At 44.9% G+C, this 15,462-nt stretch overlaps 1 protein-coding gene across 4 annotated transcripts in view; it reads left to right on the plus strand.

Moving 5' to 3' along the window:
- Positions 1 to 11,792: 11,792 nt before the first annotated feature.
- Positions 11,793 to 15,462, plus strand: part of RAI2 (retinoic acid induced 2) — a 44,422-nt gene continuing 40,752 nt past the window's right edge. For 2 of the 4 annotated variants that reach the window (XM_021532321.2, XM_021532320.2), the window contains exon 1: positions 11,793 to 11,914. The gene's annotated coding sequence lies outside the window, so the exon portion shown is untranslated. Of the gene's footprint in view, positions 11,915 to 11,955; positions 11,972 to 12,476; positions 12,496 to 15,462 lie in introns of those variants that run through there. The other 2 variants (XM_077781621.1, XM_077781622.1) reach the window with 2 other exon arrangements.

Raw genomic sequence — 15,462 nt, forward strand, 5'->3', positions numbered from 1 at the left:
CTATGAGACAGGCAGATGATGCTGCACTGGAAACACCCTATGTCCAGAGTGGGATGATGGCAGGGGCTGGTGTTCCTCGAGAACCAAGTGCTCAGCTGCTGTGTAGCCATAAGTGCTCCTCCATGATGGGTTTGGGCCAGTGGTAAGGCCAGTCCCTCTTTTCCTAACACCACGTGGGCAGGACAGGTAAGGAGGACATGAATGACCATGTTCCTCAAGTGACAGTCCCTCATGGGGAAGCAGTGACAGACACCTCCATACACGCATCCCTACACAGGCTCTACCAGGCTTTAGTGCTCTGTGGTCATATGCTGAATGCATCAGAGCCAGGGAATGGAAGGACACTGCAGAACTGATGGCAGCAAATCAAACATATGGGCACACTGGAAAGAAGTGGCACAAGGCATTATTCAGTTGTTAATGAATCATTTTAATTTTCCCTGGACTCATTGGAATCAGCCCCAGAGATGGACTCACATCATGGCAATACAGCTAGACTTGGAAAGACCACCAGGTTTGGGCTCCAATTGTTCAATATTTCAATGTGGCAGAAGCTCCATATGTGGTTCAAATATGCCAGATGGCCTAAAACACACACTATCCTAAATACTCTAACACCTCTCTTGCCCTGCAAAGCCATAGAGCACCAGGCATGCAGTAAACATGGAACTGAATCCCCTTGGATGTGAGTTAGTGACAGCAAAATTGAGTACTTGGTTAAAGAAATCAGTTCTTCAGTTTGTGTGACTAATTGGTTTGTTTTACTCAGTGATACACACTTTCCTGGTTCATTTAAATAATATCTTCTGGGAGGGCTGATGGCAGGAGGCTTTAGTGACCAAGAGCCAGGGCTGTTTATATTTACATCATTGGTCTGAATCCAACAGAGAGCCTGATAGTGAAAGAAAATATTAGCCATCTGCCCAGAGCTTGACAGCCTTGCTAGCAATAAAACAAAGAATTGATTAGATATGGAGGTTTTCTGACTATCCCTTGCTAGGGTTGGCCTTTCAGTTTGCAGAGGAATGTCCTTGATGAAGCAGAACCGTCTGTCCTCTTGCCACCCTTCCCCACTCCTATTGGACCTGCAACCCTGGCAGTCTCCACCAGAGAAATACCAGCTTGTTACCAATACTAAAGGAAAAATACAAAAGAGAGAGAAAAATGACTCTGTATAAGCTGCTGCTTATTCTGGTGATGCATCACACTGTTTTTGAACTAACAGATGCCACACGGTGTCCAGAGCTCACAAGGGAACAGTTGGAAGGTAGACATTGCCCATTGCTACATTATTGTAATGTTCTTGCTTGCCGAAACAGTCCTCTATTTTAGTATCTCCTACTTGCATTTTGTAACATACTAAAATGCCTCAGCTGAAAAGCTAATACTTCTCAGCCTTAGACCTAAAGTCTGGGTAGCTCCCACACATGAGCTGTCCACACCACCAGCAGATGCACAGGAAGCAGAAGCAGCTGTCTATGGCTTTGTTTTCCCTTTGCAATGGCAGCTACCCCAGAGGGACTGCCTCACCTTGGGATCACTCCTCTGCATAAACCACTGCCTTTGAAACTGCTAGTGACAAATCAGTGGGCTTACATGCTAGTGGCTAAAACACCTATTCTTGGTGTAAGTAAGTACAAAAAATAGCTTAAACATGACTCAGGTGGATACACCTGAGAATAGATGGTGTGCTACACTCTGGATAATGTTTGGCTTGCAGCAGAATCCAGCAAGGGATGAGTAGGGAGATGATGTTACTCCTATACTTAGGTAGACAGCATGGTCCATCTCCACTCAGCTCACCTGGGAAGCAAGGGGAAGGGCAGAATGCCACACTTTGGGCAGATGTTTTGGTTCCCTTTGTTTTCTGTTCTTCAGACAGAGACCCCCCCCCCAGCCCACATTTGTGCATGTGTGTATTAAAGGGCACCCCTGTGAAGTGCATTTCAATAAATAATATATCTTTCTTCTCACACAGCATTTCTGTGGCAAAAAGTTTGCACCACTTTGCTTTTATTGTGTCTCAGCCAGAAAGGTCCCTCCCACAAATGATGGACTTGCATCGTACCACCTACACTTCATCACACAAGGCAGTAATAAATGCATGCAGGAGTACTATGCCTCAGGACAATTTAAGCACTGTGCAAAGGTCACTCTCTTCAGACCCTAATTGCTCAGCAAAAGTGACATTTAAAATGCATATCATTAAAATAATAACAAATTTATTTACCTCCTTCCTTATTGGGATTGTTTCTGCATACATTACACATTTGATATATTGAGTGCTCTGGAGGTCAGGATGTGTTTGCATCATAAAATAATGTTTTGTGGAATCACAGTGACATGGACTGCCAGGCTTCCACTATTACTCATGCACTGACTGCTCTTGTAGGAGCTATCACAAAATCCCAACAGCCAGGGAGGGCCAACAGTCCCTGAGTTTTATAGGAAGAGAGTGTGGTAGCGGTTTTAAGTCAAACGAGTAATATTGCAAAAGTAGTGGGCAAATAATATTGTGAACACTTTTGGACAGGAGGAAGAAAGGTGCAGCAAGAAGCACATGTGCATGTACATCTCTGACTCAGTTCTGAACCATTTTTTCAGTGCTATTATTGGCTTACTATATCTTTCTTTCCATCATATGTGTGTGTATCACTGTATCTCTCTGTCTCAGAAGATGGCATTCAAGCCAATATCTTTTACAAACTGGAGACATTGCTCATCTAACATGTTTAATAGATGTTTTCTCTCTCATTTGCCATTAGATATCAAACCACTTTTTAGCTTCAGCACCCTGAAAACCACATTCACTATGAGAGCTGTTATCATAGTAGCTTTGTGTTTCTATTTGCTATTACATGATTAATTTAAGGCAGAAAGGCTAAATGCAAGTTAATTTAGGACAGAATTATTCTAGGTAGCCTCAGTTTTCTCTATTTCACATATGAGCATTCATTTCTTTTGTTCATTAAGTTATTAACTTAACTTTTAATGTCCTTTGGAACATTTGGATTTGTATGCCATAGAAGAGGAAAAGGTTTTGTGACTTTAATTATGGCAGCTTAATGTCAGTACCAGAGGCTGAAGATCTAGCTTGCATTCTTCACTGAAGATTAAACAAATCTAACCAGTTATTCATCCATGTGCTTAGCTCCCTTCTTCCACACAAAGACGGTGGAGGACTGAGATGTCACATACTCTACTAAAGCATGCAGAAAATGTTTACTTGCTGCTTTACAAGGACTGAACCAAAGCATACTGGATTCTTTCCAATCCATTGAATTTTAGTTGTTTGGTTTTGGGTTTTTTTATTAAAGCTGGGAGATGTTTTTGGCAAACAAATTTGTGAAAAAAAAGTCGTTTTGAAGAAGTGACTTGCAGAATTGAGTCCAACTTGGTAAACAAATTTATTTAGCTGGGAAAGAAATAGAAAGCATTCATAAGAACATAACTGAGACTTTCCATGTTTTTCTTTGGAAATTATATATTTGTTCCATGTGTGACATTATTTAAAAGCTATAAAGAGGGATCTAGGTTGGCTAGACTGTAAAGAAGAATTTTTTCTTTCTCTTTGTTTTTTCCAGACTGGCCACTGAACAAACACGTCCTATGTGAGAGTCTTACTGTTTTCCATCCCATCTTCTCTGTTTAAATCACTTTTACTTACTGCATAATTCGCAATGCTTTTCCCCAGCACGGACTCACTTGAACAGATTCTAAGTTACTAATATCCAAATTTATCACATCCAAAAGATAGTACCATTGGTTGGCAGCAACCTCTAATATTGAATAGAGCCCATGCAAAATGCAACAAATACTGGTTCTTGTTGCGCTTTCATATATCGATATTAAAACATACTTTAAAGTAGACTAGTGGTAAAATCTGTAACTAGCATGACACTTGCCAATAGGCCAAGTATTATTTCTTCACTTTCTATAGGGAACAGCCAAGAGCCAAAATAGATTTGTCTTTCATCCATTACAGAATCTTCAAGGTGTAACCCTTCAATCCAGTGCTGCTGTGGATAAACCCATAGAATGATATCCCATGCCTCTGTCAAGCAGGATCCCCTCTGTTCAAAGCAAGTCAGGTAAGCAAAGGTGGCATTTTTCATGGCTGCATTGGCCTGTTGGTGATCCTGGAAAATGTGTGAAAAATATTCCTCCGAGACCCGGATAAGACCCCAAATTCTGGATTTTCCTGGACATCCCCTTTCCAAGGTCTGCAGTTCAGCACCCAGAGAAACCCTGGGCAAGGCTGGAGGGGCAGCTTTGGCAGGTGGGAAGGCTGGAATGTAGACTCACATCCTGCCCCCAGCCGAGCTGTCCCACGCCTGGTGAGGGTGCAGTGATGCCAGCTGGGGCTGCCCGCAGGGTGGGAGCACAGGGGTGGCTTGGCTGCACTGGGGAGCAGGAACAGCTCTGGAGCTGGCTGTCCTGCTGCCTTCCATTGACTGCAGCTGCTTGTTTGCTCTCCACCAGGCTGCTTCTGGAAAGCCTGTCTGTTTGACCTGTCTGCCTCCCTCCTGACAATGAGCTTCTTCTCAGCTGCCTCATTTCCTCCCTGTCATCCCAACAGAGGCAGCCTGAAAGCTCTCTGCTCATTGGGCTTCCAATTGACTTTCCATCTATTTAATCTATCATTAAAACTTAATGCAAGGTCTTCCCATAAGAAAAAAAATAGATTGAGCAACAGAGCATTCCTTTCCTTTCATAATGTTTTCTGATTTTAAACAACTATGCCCAGATATTTGTTTGATGGCTATAAATCAAGAACTCAATCAAAAGCCTGTACCAGCCCTGCACAGGAGCTTCCCTGGGATATTGTCTCACTCTTACCTTCCCTTACCTTCCTTTTTTTTTTTTTTTTTTTTTTTTTTTTTTTTTTTTTTAATTCTGCATAGCAGGAGTGAATGGCATAATAGTGGATATTGGAAATAAACTACTGAGCAGTGGAAGGGCCATCATTAATGCTGACAAAAGCAGCTTTTGAGGCTGCGCCAAGATCAAATAATGAGAACTGGTAGAAGCTGGCATAACTTATGGATGTGAGGTTCAAGTTACCACTTCTTTGAAGCAATTAACTTTTGTGATATTTTGTATAGATGGTCCTAAGCTGAGGGTTTCCCTTCAATTGAAGCAAAAATACCTTTGTCCACGATATTAATTATTTTTCCTTGAGTGCTGCAAGGGGCTTCCCCTAATTTACTTGCAGGCTGTTTAACTGTAGTCATTTCCCTCCCTTTTTTCACAGCTCTCCCACATCCAGACTTTCCTGCTGAAAGCACATGAAAGCCAACCTTTCCCTAGAAGGACAAGGACATCTAACTTTCCTGTGAAAACACAAGAGGAAAGAGTTGGACAGCTCTTTTCAAAAGGGAATTTGTCATGATATCCCTGCATCTACAGCCAAAATGTGCACTGACCATGAGGACCCTACTTTCACCTTCATCCATGGAAGAATTTAATTAATCTTTCTATATTGGCAGGCGAACAACATTTCCTGAAGAGAAAAATAACTGTTAATTTCCAGAGGTAATTAACAGTCACTGAATGAGACTAAAGGGCTTTCATCAAAATTACCAATCAGCTCAAATTTGAAGAGATTCTCTCCTCCTCATTGCTTCTTCATCTCATTCAGCCAGTCCTGCTGAATTAGTGCCTAATAGAGTCTCAGACATATTCATATCCTGTCAAATTCCCATCCTCCCAAGGAACTGTCCCTTTCAAATGGTAATACAGAGGGCGTATGATGTGCACTCGTTGCTATTTTGGATTTAACAGCTGGCTGTGTTGCACTAAGGGTAGCTGTGGAAACTTAACTGAGGGACGTGTGGATGTGTGTGTGTGTGTGTACACATCTGTGTGAGTGAACGCCTACTCCTTTGCAAATTATACCACTTATCTTAAACAATGCTCTCTTTATAACTCTAAAAGCTAATTCTCTTTTTAGACCACCACAGCTGCTGAAGAGGAGAATGGCACAGCTCCACAGCAACCAACTTCACAGCAACCTGCCTCACCCCAGAATTGGGGTGCAACCCCTTTCGCACACAAGTCTCAGCAGATGAGCAGGGTCACCATCAGTACTGGGTCACTGGTGCTCCTGATCAAGACCTGAGGGTTTAAGAAAGGCTCTCTTCAGGGTCTCCTCGCATTGGCCAGGTGAGGAGAGGCAAGGGGATGGGCAGCCCCAGGGATTTACTTGTTTTTGCACAGTTTCAGATGTTCTCAACACAGCCCAACACACACATTGGAGTGCCTGAGCAGAGGCAGATGGTCTAAGGGCTGACCTCCACAGAGCAATATGAGCACAGAAATTAGCAGCCCTCCTGGGCCACTGTAATATAAGTTTCCCTCCTCCTGCTTTGTAAATATTTTGAGCCTGAGCCAAAGACAGGTGGTGTTTGCAGGGATATTCTCAGTGAATTCAGCTGGATCTGGAGTACTTGTAATTTGGACATCTCAGGGGACCTCATGGTGACAACCAATAATGAGAATTTCTAGTAAAACGTTTCTGTGTGCTGTGCCAGGGCACTTCTGGAGACAGCACTAGATGGGCACAGAGCATGACCTCTGTTAACAATATACACTACATGAAAGCTAATAATTCTGGCTAAAGCATATTCAAAATAGGATGCTTGAAGTAAAACTAATGCATTATTCACTGCTTGTTAGGAATACAAGAACATGGAGATAGACATCTGAGCCTTGGGCCTTTTCTGCTATGCACTGTACATGGGCTCAGTGGGCTTATTGGCAGAACAGTGACTCTTAGTGCCGTGGATTTTTCATTACTAATAGCATTTAAAATCTTGTCCTGTGATCAAATTTTTAAAAAAGTGCACGTATTCATCTTTGCTTTCTAGTCACATACAGTGATGAGAGGTATTTCTAATGCTGTATTCATTCCCTTGGTGTAAAATGTGCCCTTTTTCCACCTTTACATTAAATCAGACAAATATTTGGCGAAACTCACAGGGTGAAATAGTGCAAAAATTGCCAACTTCTCAGTAGGTAGCTGAAAACAATTCTGAAAAGAGCACCAACATAATAAACTCCAACATAACATGCAGGCTCTGCTAAAGTAATGCCTCTCAAAAATAAAAATATGTTATTTTTTATACTGGTGATGTACAAATAAAAATCTTTGTGAAACAATTTAATAGCAGCATTATAGAAAAATCTGTTTGGATTTGCCTAATTGCTTGTAGACAGCCTGCAATATAGACACTTGCCTGTGAACTAATCACTCTCTGGTCCTTTTGTGGTCAACAGAGAAACACTGACACTTGGGAGAGTGATTTATGTCTTCCTAAAGTACATGTCTAAGAAAGGTCAAATGAATTGCATCCTAAAAGTGCTTATTTCTCCTGGCTGACCATAAAGGTTGAAGAGTGACTAACTCAGATGCAAATTAATACACTGTAGACATACAAGCCTGTGGGTTGGTGGAGGGGGTGGGGGATGCTGAAGAGCACCCCTATTCTTCCATTTGCCACAGTGGGAGGGTCTGTAGAATAAAGACAGATAACTCCTCCTCCTTCTCCTCCTCCTCTTCCTTCTCCCCAAAGATAGACTTCTGCAGTTTCATCAGATGAGATTTTTGGTTCCAGGAGTTTTGCCATACATCACCAGAAAGGGTAGTGTATGCCCAGACCTGCCCCATAATATCCTGTCAGACAGATAAACTTCTTCTGCAGGTACTGCTGCAAAGAAATTTTGCATCCCAGCAGTCCCAGCAAGTAAGCCTGATTTATAGTAATGGTTAATCCTTCTTGGAGTCAGAAGCAGCTTGACTGGATCCCAATTACTGCTTAACAAGGTATGTCTTGTCAAAACAGTTTTGAGGCCAACTTATTCTGATGCAAGCTGATCTTTAAGTGCAACTGAAGATTGGCTTCAGTAGCACATCTTTGCTATGGCAGATTCTCTTTAAGACTTTTGGGGGGCTGACATGGGACCAACTTTCTGCTAGAAAACAAATTGAAATGTAAAAAGCAGCATAGTTATATACATTACTGTTATCCAAAATTCTCAGTTATCTATAGCTTCCCTATAGCTTATCCTTTTAAAAACACATAGAGTAATGAACTTTGCCTATGTGTGATACCTTTGTTTTTCTCACTAAATGCTTTCATGATGATCAAATTTCATATGATTTCTAATGAATGCTCACACATTTAATTGAAAAGAGAAACAACTGTGAGAATGCTGTTGTTGAAGTCACTGTGCTTGGTTTCAATATCCATGAGCTTGTATTTTCCATGTTTGATTGAAGAAACTTTGCCTAAAAAGCCTGCACTTGAAGTTCAGACCACCTTAGAAAAAGGCAATTTTTAAATGTTAAAGGAAAACAAATATGCATTCATATCTGCTAGCACATGGTCATCCCATTATAAAATAATTAAAGAACTACAACTAGATCAGGCTAACAATAAGTGCATCAAAACTAGTATGTACTATGGTCACATTACAAGCAACAAAGCTGAGCTTGGTGATTTATGACAATATCACTAAAACCTTGTGATATATTTAGCAAGTGGTAATGGTAAAGGTTATAATTCCTCTGAGGGACAATAGTGATGAAATAAACCACAAGGGTCAAGTGGATTATGACCTTGTGAAAACTCAAATAATGGAGATGGAGCTTTATAAACTTCCTTATAATAGATAATACCTTAAACAATTTAAAAGCTGCTCAGTACTCAATTTGGACTTGCCACAGGCTTACTACTGCCTATATATTATTAGAGGAAACCCTGAAAATTACTTCTGTCACTATGAAACTTGCATCTGCTCAGAACCCCCATTTTAGGTGCAATGAGCACTCTTGCTGGGCTTTGAATGCTCCCAACAGACTGTGTAAACTCATCTGTCAGTTTTCCCCACCCAGCATTTGCAGTGTGGCTGCTTATGCAGAATTTAAAGCTTGCAACGCATCCTGGATTGCTACGTTAGTAATCACACCTGGCAGTATTAATTTTGCTACTGTATTGTACTATTCTGGGATCAAAGAGTGATCAAGTGATAGGCTGAGATGACTGACACTGCTGATTGCTTTACATGCTTGGCAAAAGGAAAGATGTCACGTTTATCAGCACAGACAATACACCAGGTTGATGCAGATCCTCTCTACAGGGTTACCTTAGACACCCAACTTCAGAACACAGTTTATATGGGAGCTGAAGAGTGCCGCATATGTGAATTTGTGCTGAGATTTAGGTGGAGGTGGAGCAACCTCACAGGCAGATGATGATTATCCTGATCTACCTGAATACAATGTGGAAACAGTCTATGGGATCAGTCCCATAAAAGACTACGACTGTGAGTCACTTGACCAAGGTCATTCACATACATAGTTTAGGCTCCTTCATTTTCATTCTTGCTGTAGTTTGCCTCCTGTGTGGCAACCCACCTCACCAGAGCTAGTTTTTTGTACCAAGATACAATATTGTACTGGCAAATTTCTGGAGAAGCTGCATGGATAAAACAGCCATACTGAGACATACATGTACAGATTTATAAATTAATGCACAGAAAAAATTCTTCTGCCAGAAACACAGAGATGCTTGAGACCATGCTGTCTCAGCTTCAAAGACATGGAGGAGGAGGGAAGACAAGGAGACAACACAATGCTTACCCACTTGTGTAACAGCACTGACAATGGCAGGCCTGGGAGGGCATCAGTCTGGGACAATCAGCTGCCATTGAGAGAGGGATTTTTGATTGATTTTAAATTAAGGTTACTGTCCCCAGGCCACAGCTAGATTTGATTATTTCTGTCACATTTTAGAAGAGTGACAGAAACTTCTTTGCAACCAGTGCTCGCTCTCTTTGGTGACTCAATGCATAATGATGTTTTTTTAAGAGGGTTTTGATGATTCTAACTTCCATGATATGCCACATGTTGGTACACCAGTGACATTCTCCCACTGAAAGCCACTCATCCCTTTTACTACTCAAATCTATGCAGTAAGGGCATTAGGAAACCTGTGGGCAGCACAGAATTAACACAGCTGTAACATTAAATCTGAGAGGTGTATTCACTGCTGTGAGGTGATCAGTGACTACCAACATACACCAAGGGGAAAGGGCAAAAGAGCAAGCCCAGCCATGAGCCATTTGTCATGGAGGGACCTTTCTGAGCAAGCTGTGATTTGGTTGCTCTCTTGGATTTCTCTCCTGTTAATTAATTAATTTCCCCCTCAGAATGACACCAACTGCCTGCTGTCAGATAGCAAAGGGCTCCACAGCTGTGTTTGCACAAAGAATCACCTCTGTACAGTCAGGTGGTCCTGTTAATAGCCTTTCCCTTTTGTGCTGGAAGCCAGGACCACCAGTCCCTGCTCACCCTCTCCATGCTGCTCAAGCTTTGAGGAACCTCTATCACATCTCCCCTCTCGTACCTCTTGCCCATGTACATGTACCTAACTGAAAACCCTTTCAAGCCATGGATTATCACTGCTGGCCTCCTCCAAATCTTTTACAGCTCTGCTATGTTCTTTTTGAGAAGGTGAGACGGGAATTCCTGCAGTATTGAGCGCACAGGTCCAGCACACATTTTCTAGTGTAAAATCTTTTCCTCTTCGTTGCTCTCCTAACAAGTCCTGACATTTGAGTCACTCTTTTGGCCACACTGAGCATGAAGCTGACATTTTCTCAGCTGTGCATGTTCCTGGGCTCTCAACCTAAGGAAAGTGATGGCCAAAATCCTTCCATGATGATGGGCAAGAAATAAATGACCAACTGCAACTGTACAGTTGTGCTGTCTGGGAAAAAAAACCCAAACCAAACCAAAACAACAAACAAAAACCCACCTTGGAATAACAGTAGTGGATTTTAAATCCCAAGATGCTACAAAATTCCTTCTCAGGCAGCTTGACCTAAATTCCTATGGGCAATGAGGAAGCCACATATTTGGAGCATTTGAAAGAAAACTAGACAAATGCCCATAAATTATTGTATGGGGGACATTCCTACTCTCTTTTGGAAGATGGATTAGGCAGATGACCTACTAAGTTTTTTTTTTCTTCTTTCACTAATTCCTACGATGTCGTGAGTGTGTGTGCTTTACCCTTTCTTAAATCATAATCTGATTGATCCAGCACCAGTCAAAGGTTTTGAAAAGCCCATTAAACCACAAGAGGAAATCTTGAGCGGTTTGCTAATATCAACAGAAATCCAGATGGAATTACAATCATCTTTTACGTACATTCGAGGGTATATTATGTAATACTAGCCATGGATTTAGTTTAATGCACTGCACCTTCCAATAAGCTGCTGGCGACACTTAATAGCGATTTGAAACCTACAAAAAACTATTTTGCCCTTGACAAAAGCGTTTTGAAGCCCAGAGACTGAGGTCAAGAGGCATGGGATATTCAGAGTCTGATGGGAAAACGGGGACAAGGGAAAGCGAGGATGGAAAAGATCGGGGGTGGGGAGGGGGGGGGCGCGGGAGGAGAAATTAAAAAGGGCAACGAGGTGGAAGGGGAATAAACAGGAAGTCAGAATCGTGGTAAATCCGAGATAAACGCAGAGGAGACAAGGTCAAAACTTCAAGCAAGCAGGGCGCAAAAACCCCCACGAGATTTATGAAGGATGATGACGCTGCCTGCTGCGGCATCCTCCCGAGCGCCCGCGCCGCCGCGGCTCCGCGGGACCCCGGCGCTCCCGCGGCTGCCCGCGGCGCGGCGGGCGCGGGGGCGGCGCTGCCGGGCGTGGCGCAGGTTGGGCGGCCCCGCCCCCGGCGCTCGCCCCGCCCCGGCCCGCCCGGCGCGGGGGGAGCGGGACGCGGTACCGGGCAGGGCAGGGCGGCGCGTCCCCGGCGGCGGCGGCCGCGCTTGACAGAGCGGGCGGCGGCTGCGGCCCCATGGAGCCCAGCTAGGGGCTGCCGCACCCTCCACCGGAGGTAGGTGCCGCGCAGCGGATGCGCACCGACAGCCCAGGGCGGGTGGAGCGGTGACAGGTTGGCCGGGCGGCGGCGTTTTGCGGGAATTCCACCCCCCCAAGCCTCCTTCCCACCGGCGGCCGGGCGCTGCGGTACCGTGGGGAGGGCGGCGGCCCCGCGGTCCCCGCTTCGGCCCGTGACTATTGTTTCTGGTGGCGCCGAGCGGGCGCAGCGAGATCCCGGTGGCGGCGGCGGCGGCTTTGTGCGGGTTGTCCCGGCCGTGGGGCTGCGGCGGCGGTGGGGGGCCGCGGAGGGACCGCGGCGGGGAAAGGGACGGGGCGAGACCGTGCCCGCTCGAGCAGAGCCACCCACCCCACCCCCGCCCTTCCTCCTCCTCCCGCTGCCTGCGCAACTTCTCCGAAATCCCGGCCGTGGGTGCGCGGGAGGAGCGGCGCGTGTGGCGGCCGGGCATCGCCCCCCGCGGCTCCTGCCCCGGGCGGCGGGGCGCACACGGCGGGGCCGCGGCGGCGTTCCGCGCCCGGTCCGCGCTCCGGGAAAGGAGACTGCAATGGATTTCTGCAGGATGGATTTCAAGATGGGCGGTAATGGGATGATTTGGGGTCCCTCGCGTAGCCGGTCACAGGCGAGAAGCGGGAGGAGAATTTACCCTTCCGAAGTTAGGGCAGAAATTCCTCCCGCTGTCGCCCGGCTTCCTGGCGAAGTCTGCTAGGAGGGATGGACTGTCACCTGCGGCTCCCTTAATGGCTTTTTCTGGACGAGGCTGTCGCGGGGCGTGGGTCATCTGCGCCGGCGTCGCAGCGGTCCGGGCGTACGTGGCGGTGAATGCCAGGGTTGAAGTGTCGTGCTCCAGAAGTTCTGCATCCCTCCGGGGGGATGCTGCGGGGTGCAAGCACCCTGGGCAGGAGTTGCAGGGCAGTTATTCTCCTTTTCTCATGCAATCCCCAACAAACCTCTTTTTTGAGAGATTGGTTCGGCTTCGGTTTATTTACCGCTGTTGATGGTAGTTTTCTTGCACGTTCTCCGTCAGAATTATTTTTCTAAAGAGAAAAATTATTAAAATGCGGGATTCAAAGTATATATATTGTCTAATGGGGGTGTATTGTTAAAGAAGAAAGAGTATCTGGTTGCCCATTAATTCTTCAGGTATTTTCCGTTTAAACTTGATGAGGAAATGTTTTTCTTTTTTCCTAAGTAACCTTTCATGTCATTCATCATTAGCAAATCGGCTTGGCATTCAAAGTAAAGATTTCCTCACAAATACGCTACTGATTACTAATGTTATGTCTGAAACACTCCGTAGGACAGAAATCAGCACACCTCCGTCTTTTTAATATGTAAATTTGAAAAGCCTTTCCTTCCATTTCATGACGCTGTGAGTGGCCCCGGTTAATCAGATGTAACACAGTAACTAGCAGAGGAGGCTGCTGATAGGCAGGATGGTTTCCTGCACCACTCTGCTAGAGAAACCTGATCAATTAATGCATCCTCACTATTTTGTCCTTGGCATCTTTGATGAATTCTATAGTATATCTGTGAGGAGCTCCAATAGGGGAAGCTTAAGTCTCTTTCACCTTCAGAGATGATTGAAGCCAAATTTGAAGAGGGGATAACTCTTTGAGTCGACTGGAGAGTGCTGCTAAGTTTCTGTGTATACACTAAATTCTGGAGGCGATCCAGCAGCCAGAGCTATCTGGGTCAGGCTGGAAATCAACTCAGTGATGGGTTTTGCAGGGTCCTGGTCACTTCCGAACAAAAAAAAAAAAGCAAGTGCTTTTGCAACATGCACGGATTGCATTGTAGGCATGAGCTGGAGCATGGAGCTGGTCGTGTAGTGAGCTTGGCGTGTGCAATCAGCAGGTCACACTGAGCACCCTACAACTTCAGGATGCTGAGTTCACTGTGCAGAGCCTGCAGCAGTATGAATTACAGGGGAAAAAATGCATTTAGATGTAACAAAGGCTGCTGGCTCATCTCCTGCATGAGGAACTAATTTTTTTTTTTTAATCTGGCTCCCGTTTCTGCCTCTGACTCAAGCTGCCAGTGTAGCTGTGGGCAAATCATTCCATGTTTCCCTCTTTCCTCATCTCTGCCTGACCTGCCAAGGTCTCATCTGTACAGGGCTGTCTGTTCAGACCCCAACTCAAACCCCTTACTTGCCACCAGCTGCCTTGCACACAGCAGTCTGAAACCCAGTGTAGGTGCTACCTCTGCTCCGCGGGGACACAGTTTGACATTCAAATACTGCTGCTGGAGCCAATCATACAGACATAGCAGCCTCACAGCAACTCATCAATCTCTAATCCTGCTCCTCTTCTAATCCAGTCATTCTCTGCTGCTGGTGGAATCACCCGGCGCCCTTCGAGCTGTGTCTGGCTGCGTGCTTGCCCTTGTGTCGGCGAGCCTAAGTCAGGCCAGGGAAGCGAGTGGCAGTGGGGATGGGCTGAGGATCACCAGCTCTTCAGGACACGCACTGTCACTTGAGGCTACAAAACGCGTGGCACGAGAGGCCTGGCGTGATTTAGAAATAGAAATTATGGCTAAAGGGTAAATTGCAACAATGTCACAGAAAAATGATCAGAAAATGGAACCTCGGGCATTCCGGCACAGCCAGCTGCGTGCTGGTCAGGAGGGAACGGAGGTGGAAGGGTGCAGCTCCCTCGGCGTAACAACGGCATTCTTATTTTAGCATGGAAGACAGCCAAAGATAAGGAGTGGTTGTCATCCGGCTGGTTGGAGGATGGAAAAAAAAAGGAAAAGCTGTGTGGAAAAGTATTTTGATGTAGGTACTAAAGGAAAAAAAAAAGCAGATAACCTTACAAGTGATAGACTAGCTATGTAAAGCTGCCAGGACAAAGCTTTTCCCATAAAATCCAGAACGATCCTAATTAAGCCCAGACCTTGTTAAATGACACATGGCTTTATTTATTTCAGATGTTTCTAGGTCCTAAAGATGGGGCCAAATGTGAAGAGTTTGATGTGGCAGATAGTTTAACCTCAATTACTTTTACATAAATCATGTGATTGTTACAGTAGCTGAAGTACCTCTGATGGGTGCCCCAGAGCTACTGATTAAAAAAAAAAAAAAAAAAAAGATATTTTTAAAAATATACTGAAAAATCTATGGCAATGCAGGTGAGGGTTTGTGGAGGAGAGGTGGCCATCCTCTCTGCAGGCAGGAGGATGGGAGTGTGGGAGCCGTTGTGGTGCTGTGTACTTGCTGGTCTGTATGCACAGGCAGCTGAAATGGTGGCTTTGTAGAATAGGCAGACAGAGAAAGGGACGTAAAATGGGAGCTGACAAATATTCTTATTATGAAACTGGGATGGATGAATGATTTATGGGGGTACTTGCTTTTATTTTATTTTATTTCAAGAGGAAGGAGATGGTTAGTGATGTGAGGCGCTAGCCACGGATGGCTTTGTTTTGAGATCAGGCTGTGCTGGGTCCTGCCTCCAGAAACAGCATCTACAGAATAACAATACAGTGAAACACTTCCCAGCATTGCTTGAGTTTCACAGTCTGTTTTCAGGATGAAAAAGTTCTCCTTC

This window comes from Lonchura striata, chromosome 2 (assembly GCF_046129695.1).
Source record: "Lonchura striata isolate bLonStr1 chromosome 2, bLonStr1.mat, whole genome shotgun sequence".
In the NCBI taxonomy this organism is placed as follows: domain Eukaryota; kingdom Metazoa; phylum Chordata; class Aves; order Passeriformes; family Estrildidae; genus Lonchura; species Lonchura striata.